Source organism: Bactrocera oleae, chromosome 4, assembly GCF_042242935.1.
Source record: "Bactrocera oleae isolate idBacOlea1 chromosome 4, idBacOlea1, whole genome shotgun sequence".
In the NCBI taxonomy this organism is placed as follows: Eukaryota; Metazoa; Arthropoda; class Insecta; order Diptera; family Tephritidae; genus Bactrocera; species Bactrocera oleae.
In genome coordinates this window covers 4,642,501-4,655,981 of record NC_091538.1, presented here as the reverse complement: position 1 = coordinate 4,655,981, position 13,481 = coordinate 4,642,501, and the positions used below count along the sequence as shown (strand labels likewise).

The 13,481-nt window shown below is 29.9% G+C and overlaps 1 protein-coding gene across 1 annotated transcript in view; it reads right to left on the bottom strand.

Annotated features, from left to right (window-relative positions):
• Positions 1-8,959, bottom strand: part of mwh (multiple wing hairs) — a 94,750-nt gene extending 85,791 nt beyond the window's left edge. Inside the window, exons 1-2 of the mRNA XM_014246755.3 lie at positions 8,911-8,959; positions 4,193-4,509 (exon numbers count right to left, since the gene is read on the bottom strand). The gene's annotated coding sequence lies outside the window, so the exon portion shown is untranslated. The remainder of the gene's footprint in view (positions 1-4,192; positions 4,510-8,910) is intronic.
• Positions 8,960-13,481: the final 4,522 nt, after the last annotated feature.

Sequence of the window (13,481 nt, the reverse complement as noted above, 5' to 3'; positions counted from 1 at the left end):
TAGTAAAGTATTGCAGAGATTTGGATTTTTCTTTTGATATTTTTCTTTTAAAATTGCCTTTTCCAACACGTTTTTATTTTACAAATTCGTTACACTTTACTACTAGTTTATTCCATTTGTTATGCCGTCTCTTTTCTCCTTCATCTTTAACTTTTACTTATATCATAACCTATCTTATTGTATCCTTACCTATTCCAACCTCTCCTCACCTAAACTATTCCAATCTATCGCCATCTAGCATCCGGTTACCTATCCTATCCCAGCCTAACCTTATTTAAAATTAGATAATCCTAATATATTTTATTCTTTCATCTCCAAATGTGTCGTACTTTGTCTCTTCTATACTTTTCCACCCATTTTGTTGCCTTTTCAATCCGTTACTTTCTTTTTAATGCCCTGAATAGGGTATATTAAGTTTGCCACGAATTTTGTAACACTAAGAAAATAACGTCGGAAACTCTATAAAGTCTGTACACTTGTATATATAAAAGATTAACATGACGAGCTAAGTCAATTTAGACATGTCCAGCTCTCTGTTGGCATATAAGCGAACTAGTCCCTCATTTTTTGAGATATCGATGTGAAAATCATCGTTTTCTGCTCAAGAAGCTGTTCATTTGTCGGAATCGCCGATATGAGACCACTATAGGATATAGCAGCCACACAAACTAAACGATCAAAATCAGCTAGAAGATCTTTTTATACCCTTTCATGCTATAGGAAATTGCACCTGTGAAGGAAGATTATAGCTTCAGAGCAGTTAACGTTATTGCTTCGTGCCTTCATCCAAATACCTGTGTAAGCTTTATACCAAATCTATACTTGAAATTCTTTTTATAAACAAAAAGTGCGTGAACAACAATATGCGCCACATGATCTTTCCAGTCTAGTTTCACTATTACTCCTGCACTACTCTGATATAAGCAACATGTCAATTTAAAGAGGAAGTTATTTATTACCGCAGCAATATGTTTCCTCCATTGGATGTACGAGTTTGCCACCAGCAGTGAATATTTTTAGTCAGATTATCTAACACATGTAAAACTCGTAGCTGGCACAAGCAAATTCCTGAAATAAATGCGTCGAAAAAGGACGTAGTCATGTAGACTACTCTCCTTGCGTTGAACTGGTTCAAATATGTCGAAATAAGTGGAAAAGCCTATAAACATATGCCGCAGTCACTTTTTTCATTGGAAATGCCTTCAAAGCATACCAATGTGGATCGGTATGTAGTTACTTGTACGCGAGTTTATTTGAGCCAACATAAAAATCACATCAACCGTACAACTTTATCAACTGCAGCATGCCCGCTTCATTGGTCAGCAAAGCAAAGCGCAATTGCAACTGGCTTGCAATTCAAATTATATGCATACAAACATATACATATATGTATATATTTATATAAGCGCATACAAGTATATGACCGCTTATTTGTGCAACGTTCAATGAAAAGAGATCATTGAACGTTCATCTAGGCGACAAAGGTACTGGCAGCGGTCAAACAAGCCAAACCTAACCGACAAATCAACCAAGCGTTGCAAGTATGTTTACATGTACATATGTATGGTATGTTACCAACAACGAGTCCACACCGATAGCACATTGATTAGTCCGACTTTCACCGATCGCTTGACTCAAATGAGCATGCCATGTGAAAATTGTGAAAATAAAATATTACATGGAGATTTAATGTCACTATATAAACAGTTTTTGCAACAGCATTAATATACATGTATGTATGTGTTGTAAGTGGATGCAATGCGGGCGTAGCAAGGTGTAATTAAAGGCAACGGATGTTTTGCTGAAACCTCGCTAAAATTAGTTTTGAGGAGAACGAAACAGTTATGATATATGTAAATCCGCAGATGATTGCATTATGACAAAAATATAAAAATATTTTACAAATCATATTTCATTAATGGGAATCATACAATTTTGAACCTACTTTAAGTTTTATTTAAATGCTTTTAGTAATTATTTTCAAAATAAAACATTTTCTAACGTAAGTTTAATATAAATATGGCAACTCCATTTATATATCCAACAAACATAAAAATATCGATAATTATCACATCAAATGCTAATAATTTTTTATCAATAAATACAAAAATTTAGAATGTGCGGAATGAGTAATATTTTCAAAATAGTCGATTAAATATCGATATAATTTTTGTTGATAAATTTATATATATTTTTATCGATACATTTAGAATTATATATATTATGTATATATATGTGCTGTGCCTTTCGAATATAATATAAATGAAAGTGGCAATACATATATTTCAAAATATATACACACATGTATGTACTTCATATGATATATTATATATACGAAATGAAAAGGAAAAAGTAACGATAAAACACAATTCTGGTAAATTGCAACGTTCGAAATGCATGTTCGAAAATAAAAATATCAATTAATATAAACAAAGGCCGTTTTACTAGTGTATAAGGTATAAATTATCGATAAAAAATATGTGATAATATCGATTTATCCGATTAAAAAATACTTACTAAATATGAATATCGGAAAGCATATATTTATAAAAATTAATCAATATCGTAAGATCGAAAACCACAATTATCGATAAAACTTTACACAATCATAGTGTCATTCATGTATGATTGTAATGAAATATAGCATTCGAAAATATATCGATAAAAAATGGTAATAGTGATATATTCGATTGAAAAATGCTTTTTGAAAATATAAATATAGAAATATATTTATATATATTATAATTATAGTCAAGAAATCGAAAACCACAATTATCGATCAAATTTTATAAAATAACAGTGTCAGTCGTATATGTTTGTTACGAAATATAAAATCGGTAAAATAAAACATGTGTATAACATTTAAAATCGATAATTAAATGTATAAATAATTCAATAAAAAACAAATTTGAGCTCACTAAATTGTAGGAGCGAAATACAATTTTGTCGAAAAAAATCTATTCGATTATCGATTGCGGTAAAAATATTTAAATGTCATTTTGATAAGTAAAAAAGTAAAATACTAGTTTAGCTAAAAATTTAGGAACATTTTAGTGGAAAAAATTAATCGGATATATCGATTAAAGTAAATTAAGTAATAATGTTATTAAATGATAATGCGCAATTTTCAGAAATAACAGTAAAAGTATCAAAATACATTTGAAAAATTAATATTATGCTGTGGTCACAGTTGTTATCTGCTTCTGTTTATTGCTAAAACTCTTTGTTGATAACCATGTAGAGATGTGCAAACATTTTATTATCTACTTGCCATATGAATTGTTTCATTTTCATAGTTATTATGTTGTACTTTACGCGAATTTTATTTGAATTTTTATCAGCTTTCAGCGGAGAATAGTCTTTAATTTAACCACAATCCTATCATTTCACAACACGACTAAATTTTGCGGAATCGTAAAAAATTAGCCATAAAAATAATAATACAGCCACTTGCGTGGATATGCTTGCATTTCCTGTGGAGGCATTTATGCTCATGTTTGCAAGCGCATTCGAACAATACACGCATATAAGGGGGGGCAATGCACCATCAAAGTGCCACTTTTACTTTTGTTGCAAGTCATTTAATTGATTTGTGATGAGAGCGTGGTTTTTTAACGATTTACTTGATTGTACGATATAAGACTTTTCATGGTTGTTAATAAGTAACTAGTGATGATTATTACATTTGTTTATATAATAAGCGCCACATGCATATATGCAATATGCAACATATAGTTTATTACTATTAAAATTATAAACAATATTTTGCTTCACTCATAAAAATGCTGACAAAATAATTATGTATTATGTATTGCATGACAATTTGCATACTTTTATTTTTTTTTTATAAAAAAAAACTATAAATATAAATGAAAGCAAGCGAGCGCACATACATACAGACACTTGTGTAGGCACATGCTTGACCATGAAACAATACGCACATGTTGTTGTTGCCGCAATCTTGTGCTGACAGCAATTACATTTGCCAACACTATTATTAGCGCCTAATTGCTCTAAAATAAATTAAAAAGTGGCCAGAAAGTGAGTTGTTGTGGGTTGAAAGTCAGTCAAAGAAGTAGAGAAAAACCAAGTTTTACTATCACTTTCCGTTATATCACCTTACGAAGAGTGGACAATGATGCCATACAAAAAAAAAAATTATTGAAACACTTAAATTTCACACACTACTCACCTACTACGGCTTAAAGCAGCGCCATGGCAACACTGCTGATAACAGGAGTTTTATGTGATTTTTGTTTCGCTCAGTTTTCGTTTAAATCTTTCACTGAGACTTTTGTATAATATTTGCACGTTGTTTATTGGTTAAATTACACAAAATTTGTCTATAGAAATCTATCAATTGTTGTTGATGTTAATACGCATGTTGTTGTTATTTTTATAACCACTTATTTATTTATAATTTTGGCACACACAATTATGTTTAGAATCGAGTTGCCAGATTCATAAAAAATTTTATGTCACACAAACACACACATAAAGTAGCGAAAACTTAAATTGAAAGAAAGTCGTTGAGATAATTAGTATTTCATTAGAACATACACACTTACATATATATATCAACAAAAGAATGTCATGCGAGTAATTTTTTTGTCGCCAGCTTTTATCACTTTACTTTTTTTTTAGCTTTAGTGTTGTTAATTTTAGTGCTTTAAGCGTACGCTGAAGGTAAATAAACATCAATAATGTTTAGTTAAAGTGTTTTCACTGCTTTGGGGGTTATTCAATTATTGTTTATTTTCTTTTTGGTAAATATTTTCGCCTAATTTTGACATTCTTTAATTAGCGACACGCACCAAGTTTTTTGACAAAATTGTAAGTGTAAACTATTCAAAAACATGTTTGCGAGCTTATAGAAACTAAAATGTTATATAAATTTGCTAAATTACACAAACAACTAAAAAATAAAGTTTTTTAAGCAACTTCTCAAAAACCTTTATAAAAATAATAATAGATAATTAGTTTAAAAAAATGTATATTAAATTATATAAAATTAAAATAATAACATCTTTATATAACTCCTCTAAAACTTTAATAAAAATACCAATATATAAAAAAATTAACGAAATGTTTTTGAATTCAAGAAATTTATAGTCTATTTGAGCTCAGACTAATGCAAAAAATACTTCAGAACAATTTTATTTAAAAAAGTTAAAAAAAAAATAAAATAAGCTTGTCAATTATAAAAATAGTATACATTTTTTTAAACAAACTAAATTTTATAAAAAGGCAGTTAAGAAGTTTGTAATCAATTTTTATTTAAATTGATACTGATATTGAATTAATACCCAAAAATATTGGAAAACGAAAAAAATAAATAAAATAAAAATTAAAAAAAAACTGAAGAGAGTCTTAAAAATTAAAAATTACAAGACAACTTTGAGCGGTCAGTTTGTATGAAAGCTATATGCTATAGTGATCCGATCTGAACAATGTCTTCGGAGATTGCGCAGTTGTTTTGGACAATAACCCATGCCATATTTGAAAAAGACATCTCGTCAAATGTATTCCATACAAGCACTTAATTCCGATCATTCAGTTTGTATGGCAGTTATAGGCTATAGTGGTCCGTTATCAGCCGTTTCGAGAAATGAGCAGATTCTTGGTTAGAAAAGGACGGTTGCAAAATTTAAATTCGATATGTCAAAAACTGAGGGAGAGAGAGAACTGAGATGGCTCAATCGACTTAGCTTGTGGCGCTGATCATTTATATACACATTTTTTATTATATAAAAAAAATGTTTAAAACATTTTTATTCATTTTTGAGTAAACTAAAGTTATGTCTTATTTGTTTGTCAAAACTATTGTTTTTACTTAAAAAAATTATTTTTATAAAAAATAATTAAAATTTTAAATTGAAATGAATTATACACATCTTTTATTATATAAAAAAAAAAATTTTAAAACATTTTTATTCATTTTTGAGTAAACTAAAGTTATGTCTCATTTGTTTGTCAAAACTATTGTTTTTACTTAAAAATATTATTTTTATAAAAAATAATTAAAATTTTAAATTGAAATTTTGATATTTTTTTTGTAATAAAAATTGTTTTTTATAAAAAACGCATAGACTCAATATAAAAAGTAAAAAGCATATAAACACATTTAAATTATTCTAATTAAATTTTTTATTTATTTATTTTAAAAATCTTAAGTCATTTAAACATTTCTTCAATTCTCCAATAACATTTTTATGGTTTGAAAAATGTTTCTTATGTAAAAGTATTTAAGTACTCTTAAGAATAATTTCAAATAAAATACCGCTATAAAAATTATCCCTATAAATGTTCTTTGTTGCGAAAACAGATATAAAAAAATAATTCGCTTGCAAAATCAGCTGTCAAAAACGATATTTGTAAAATTTCCATTCTCTTCTCTATACTATTCGCACCTTTGCAAAGAAATTTAACTCTTCTTCTTTGCTAAAATTATGCTAGTTTTTACAATTCTTTTGTTAACAATCTTATTGTTTTTGGAAGAACCTTCACATAATTAATTAGTCATGCAAATTACGTATGTATATGTAAATCTTTGTTTATACAATGGATTTACTTTTAGCTAGGAAATTATGAAAGCAAAATAAAGAAAATATTTATTTTTTAATATTTTTTGCTTATTTTACAATTTTATGCCATTATAAATTTTTCCGTCGCGAAATTTTTTCGTAAAATAATTCAAACATAAAAGTTAGTTATTTTACCGGTAGTATGTATACAAATATTAACTTGTACTATTGTATTAATTTAATATCCATTACACTTCGGCTTAATTTCGAGTTGAAGTTTTTACATCACTTTTCTAACGGCCAATTGTCGTGGTCATTTGGCCGCAACGTAGTCGTATTCGGCTTCGGCTAGTTGTTAACCAGGCCGCCAGCAGCAATATGCCAGCCATTTAACGTGGTATGCATTTCTATAAAATCGGCTGCATTAAGAATGCAGTTGCGCATGCGCACACTGTAGCTGTTGTATTTGCAATACTACACATAGTATGTGTACAAAAATATGTTTTCAACGCTGCACAATTTGTAAGGTATGCAGCGATCGATTTTCTTTCAAACTCTCTTTTTCCGTTTATTTATATATATATTAAATTTTTTAGCTTATTTTCTCCTGTTTTACTCTTTCACTAACTCCATTTCTATTTTGAAAAATTCTAGTTCACCGCTATCTTGGCTATCTAATGGACAGCTGTACAAACAAACTTTTCTAATATACCTATAGTATGAGTAAGAATTCATAATCCGTTGCAGAGTCTTTCGCCAAAGAAAATGCAGGAAAAAGCTGCAAAGCGAAGTTGTTGTAGGAATTTGTGTCTTTTCATATGCAAATCTTTCATGTGGCGCATTCGTCGCGTAAGTTCATTGTAGGCGAACACATATATACATATGTACATAACATACAGATCGTGAGCATTTGGTAGCGCTGAAAGCTGCGCGCATGCGCAGTTAACACCTTATTGATTTTGGTTCTTATGGCGATTTATGCACAGCGCCTTGGTGCTCTTTTGACTGATTAGCGGTTCGCACTCACATTTAGAGATTTCTTTTAAGAACACTGACAGATATTTTTGCATTACAATAGCAGTGACAATAACTCAGTTATGAGAAATGACTCAGTCATAGAGTGAATCATCAGTTTAACTGCACTTTTTCGTTTACAAACCTTTCTCTAAATAGCCGATTTGTTATAATTGTAAATGCGTTTTAGTATCACATACTTAAAAGCTGGAATTTGTCTGCTGGTGACCGTATTTGAAAAACATTTTCTATAATTTCCCTTTCTACTTCGTTCTGGTTTCGAACCTGATTCCCACCATGTGATAGCTAAGTTCGAAACCATTTCGCCTGAAGCGGTCGCTAAGTTCTGGTAAAGAGTATATATTTATCGGAGCATCGAATTAGTAAGCCATTTTAGCCCCTCATCGATGTTCTCTTTTAATTTTTACTTTGATGTAAGTATCTATTTCATTAAATCCGTATTTTTTGCCTATTCCGCACTTTGTCGTTCATTACTCTAGAAAAGAAGTTTTTGAAGAACAAAATTTCCGTCAACACTTTGATCAACATTGATCCCTTAGAAAAAGCTTCATATACCTATATACTATCCGTCGTGGGCTGAGGTTTGTATAAAAGAAACAATTCAACTAGTCCAATATAGAGTTCTTGACAAATTAAGCTTAGGGAACATCAAAAAATAAGTGGTCTCTACGTATTTAGGTTAGGTTTGACATGATCTGTAGTAGTGAAGAATAGTCGTTTGGTTTCCGTACAAAACTTTAACAGTTTTATTACAAACGATGATCGCGTGCACAGGGTGGTTGATAAAATAGCTGTTCAATCACAAAATCAAATAAATTTGGAAAAATATTTTTTTTATTATTATTTTTTATTCACAAAACTGCAAAGTTTTTGACTTAAGCCCACATAGTTACACACTGTTTCTCATGTTTTATTTTGCTTGTTGAATTTTTGCAATTTTTTGCTATTCAAAGACAAACACTTAAAGTCACAAACAAACAAAGTTAAAAGCTAAACACCAACGCATTGTAACGGTAGTCCAAAATTTGTCACAAAACAATCACTTTATGTTATCACGTCCAACACGAACAAACGCAGCGTGACACCATGCACAACGAGTGCTCATAACTTGCAAAGCAAGCGAAAAAAGTGGCGAAAATTAACACTAGACATGCGTGCCGGCCTTTGCTTGTTGTTGCCGGGCAAAGTACGAAAAATCACAACAGGCGATATGCGTTCAAAAAGATTCAGCGCAGCAACAATAGCGCAACGGTGCAGACCATAAACGCTAAGCGCTACTTTAAGGTATTCTCTCCCTACATTTCATTATTGACATTAGCTCCCGGCAATCGCGAAACTTCGCTAAACTTACATTGAAGCGCTCGCCTGTTCGGAAACGTCCACACGGTTTTAGTCTGCTGCGAAGACTGATTTAAGCTGCGCTTCAAAGGCGAAGATTTGCGGCGCACAAAGTCAATGAATTTGCTCTGCGACTACTCTTGTTGTTGCTGCAACAGCTAGCAGCTATTGGCAGCCAGCTAGTTGCTTATGGTTGTGTTTGCTATTATTTTACTCTTCTTGCAGCGGCCGACTGACTCCAATTCGCTGCGCACCGCTGTTTGGAGTTGGAGTGTTGGCACCGCAGCTTGTTTTTGTTGCTGTTGCTGCATGATCTTGATTTCTGCTGTATTGGCTTTATGCTGCATTTCTTTGCTCGCCTTCGCTTCGATTTGCGACAAATGTACTTTGATAATTAATGTTTATTTCTGTCTTGATCTTTGTTTTTGGTTTTGGTTATGGTTTTCTATTTTCCTCTGTCGCATTTGCCAATTTTTTCAACTGGCCCCGCATTGCGCTATTGGTTTGTTGCAAACACGTCATTTTAAGTGCAAATTAATTGTTGCAGGAAATTCAGCGGTTCCCAAATCTGTTCAATGGCATTTGGTTGCATTACAGAGTTCGTGTTTGATTGCAATTTGACAAAGTTGGTTTGTGGTTGTTGTTATTTTCAGCAAGCTGCACTTAATTGCAGGTTTTCACTATTTTTTAAGATTATGTAAGTTGCCAATTGTAGTGAAAATATTACCGTTCACACTCCTGAGTTTGCTTGATGCTTTAAATGAATGCGGTTTGGTTTCACAAAGCTTTCAAAGAGCATAACGGTATGTGGACTTAGCGAGTTTAAGGATAAAGTAATATCACCGTAGGGAGAAAGCACAAGTGCACACATACATATATAGAAGTAAGAGAAGTGTATTGAAAATTTACCTTAAAAATTAAATAAATAAATATAAAATCTGAAAATAAAGCAAAATTTATCAAAATTTAAAATACCATAAAATTGTTTTTTTTTATAATACAATTTTAACATTCAAATGAGTAATCGAAATTTTCAAATATTTTAAATTTTTAAAATCAAAAATTATTTTAATTTACAAAAAAAAAATATGTATTAAAAAAATTATATTTTTGAAAACAAAATAAAGTTAACAAAAAATATTGAAAAATTAAAAAAAAACATACACATATATGGTATATAAAAATTAAAAAATCAGTAAATTTATACCGCTGTACTTAAAACCTGAAAATAATGCAAAATTTATCGCAATTTTAGATACAATAACCTATACATTTTTGTAATTAATTAATTATTATATAAGTTTTATTATTCAATTTTAAATAGTTTAGGTTTTTACTTAAAAAAAACATATTTTAACTAATAAAATTAATTTGACTTAAAATAAAAAAAATATTAATAAACAGGAGAAAGTTAGCAAAAACATATTGAATAAAACAAATATAATATAATAATAAAAAAAATCGACTAATTTGAACTGCTTAACAAAACAGACATCTTATGTACAAATAAAAAAAAAATCTTAAGAAAAAGGAGAGAAACTAGAAAAATATAATATAAATATGTATAAATAAATAAAAATTTGTGAATTTAAAATATATTTTTCTTATTTTTTCAATATTTATAATACAAGAGTTTTGTAAAGTTAAAAAAAAATGCGAAATTTAAGAACTTTTTATTAATATAAGTTAAAAAATATATTTATATTATAAAAGGAATACAAATATGGTAAAATATTTAAACAATAAATTGTTGCTTTAGAAATCTTAAAAGAGCTAAACCTAAATTTATCTTTAGTTATTGTTATTTAAAAATGCTAGTTTTAGAAGTTTGCAAAGTTCTCAAAGAGTTGAAAAATAAAATTTTGTATGAAAATTCCTGAAAATATTTAATTATTTACTCATGTCTTATTTACTTAATTTTAATGCTTATATTTTCTTTTTAATTGGTTTTCAAAATATGTATTTATAAATACTTGTAATATATTTTTTAAAAAATTTAACTAATTTTTATAACAAGAATAACATATTTGCGACACAAAAACTGTAGATTTTTATAATTTTTATAAAACTATCCAAAAAATAGAAACATAATGTATTTTATGAAAGACAAAAATTAAAAAAATATAATCCACTGAATTTTAGACCCAGAAAAATACTAAAATTACTGAAAATTAGAAAAATTATTAATCAAACCTTTTTTAAAAAAAAAAAAATATATATATATACATAGTAATAATAATATTAGATATAAATAACAAAAAACCATACTTTTTTATATGTTTTTAACTGACAAAACCTTTTAGAAAACTAAAAAAATATATAGAAATTGTAATATTAGTTATGTATAAAAAACAATATTATAATAATTAACATAATTTTTTTTAAATTAATTAATATTTATTTTTTTTAAATACATTGAAATAAAAATATTAGTAATGAATTAAAAGTATTATATGTATATTTTGTTAATTTAATACTTTTTTTCCAAGGATAACTAAATAGATAAAAATATATATGCGTTCGCACCATATTTATACTTGCCATTCATACAAATATAGGCATATTCACACACATACACACACACACTTACACATGCAAGTATGCGCTTATTCTGTATACTCGCACTAGATTTTCTGTATTCGGAGACACATATCAATCTGAGCTGCCAAAGATGCGCTAGCGCTAAATATCAAGCATGGCCAATACAACACACACATCCACAATCACACACAAGTCTATTTAATAGTTCTTGGCTAAAACTAGTCTTCAAATGGCACTGGCTGGCCTACATATTTGAACCATTTAAAGAGCAAGTGACCGCATAAGCTTATTACATATGAGTAGAATAAGGAATAAGTACACGACAATTCTGCATTTGTAGCTGGCTGTGGCAAAGAAAGCCATTTAAAGCGCTGCAGACTGACAGCGGGCATGATAGCACGGAAAATTTCACACAAATGGCGAGAGAAATAAAGAGCTGCGAAACAACGCTAATGGAGCAAATGAGGGAAAAAGTAAAAGAAGTAAGTAATATATGTGCATATGTATGTAAATATGTAGGTATGAACTTGCCACAAAACATGTGCGCCCACAAGCTGCAACACGTACCGCCACTGCTTACTGGCTGGTAGTTTGTAGGCACAAGACACATGTCTGTTTGTAGATTAGTAAATTCTGGAGCATTTGTAATAGTGACAATTGACAAGCGGTTTGAACTAGTATTTTGCGGTTCGCTAATTTTTTGCAACATAATTTTGCTTCTTTATTTATTTTTATTGTTTTTTATTTTGTTTTTGGTGGCAACCAGTTCAATATTCCATAGATAATATTTAAAATGCCAATCTAGGATTAAGCACACATGCATATTCATGTACATACATATGTATGTACCATATGTGCGTAGCAGAAGAAGATTGATGGCCATATTTAAGAGATCGCTTCAACAAATTGCAATTCTGTGCATGCATGTGTTGATGCGGTAACATGTAGTGGCATCACCAAGTTGAAGTTGCAACTTGAATTTAATTAAGCAATTTAATGAGTGCTACTTTTGGTGAGAATATTGGCATTTAGTATTTCATGATAAGGCGCTAAATGGGTGAAATGTGTTAAGAACAACGCCCATACATACCTTTCTCCACCTTGTAGCGGTTGAAAATTACTAGAGGCATCATAACTGACTGATCTGCCACGTCAAAATCATTAAATTTTACTGTAAAGTGTAATTTCATATTTTCGTAATGTCTCGGACAATCTGAACTAAAATTAGTATATAACTGTATATATAGAATGAAATTGAACGAAATCGGACTGCAACCACGCCTACTTTCCATATGATATGCCTTCAAACGAGATCTGATTTTTTCGCTTAACAATAGATAAATCGAACTTCAATCTCTTTGGTTTGACAGATAGCTGTGATAATAACTTTTCAAGATCGCAGATACCGAAAGTGGGGACATCAGTGCCTTAGGCTGACGATAGAGTCAAGAAGAAAAGTATCGCTGGATTTGTAACATAACTTTTGCCTTGCTGCTAAAAATAAAGTTAGTCGAGGCAGCATATCTCCATACATTATTTTTGTTATGGTTATGGCAAGAAATTATCTTGGATATACTGTATATATAATATATTGTTGATGAGAGTGACCGAAATCGGTGTATGAATTTCTCACAGCCACATATGTTTAATTATTAAATAAAATTATTATGTTCAATTATTCTAGATGACCTTATGCTATATATTCGGCATTCGCTGAGTCTATGAACTATTTTCAGAATATGGCGTAGACTGGTATCGGTCCAGATCTTGCTCTAGCCAACATATAGCCAACTTAACGATTTCCATCTTCCTACCATTACATTAAATTCCTCAACCATTGTATTTTATTTAAATTCACACAACCAACAATTTGACCAATAAATCCAGCTGACCTCGCGAAAATGATTTTATGCACAAACAAGTTCAAGCAGCTTCGTTGTCAGAATATTTGGCGTTGTCGAATGGCGAATAATAATAGGCAGTTGCAAGGCTTCATAGCATTTTATTGCTGCAACAAGCACGCTAGACACTTTTGACACACAG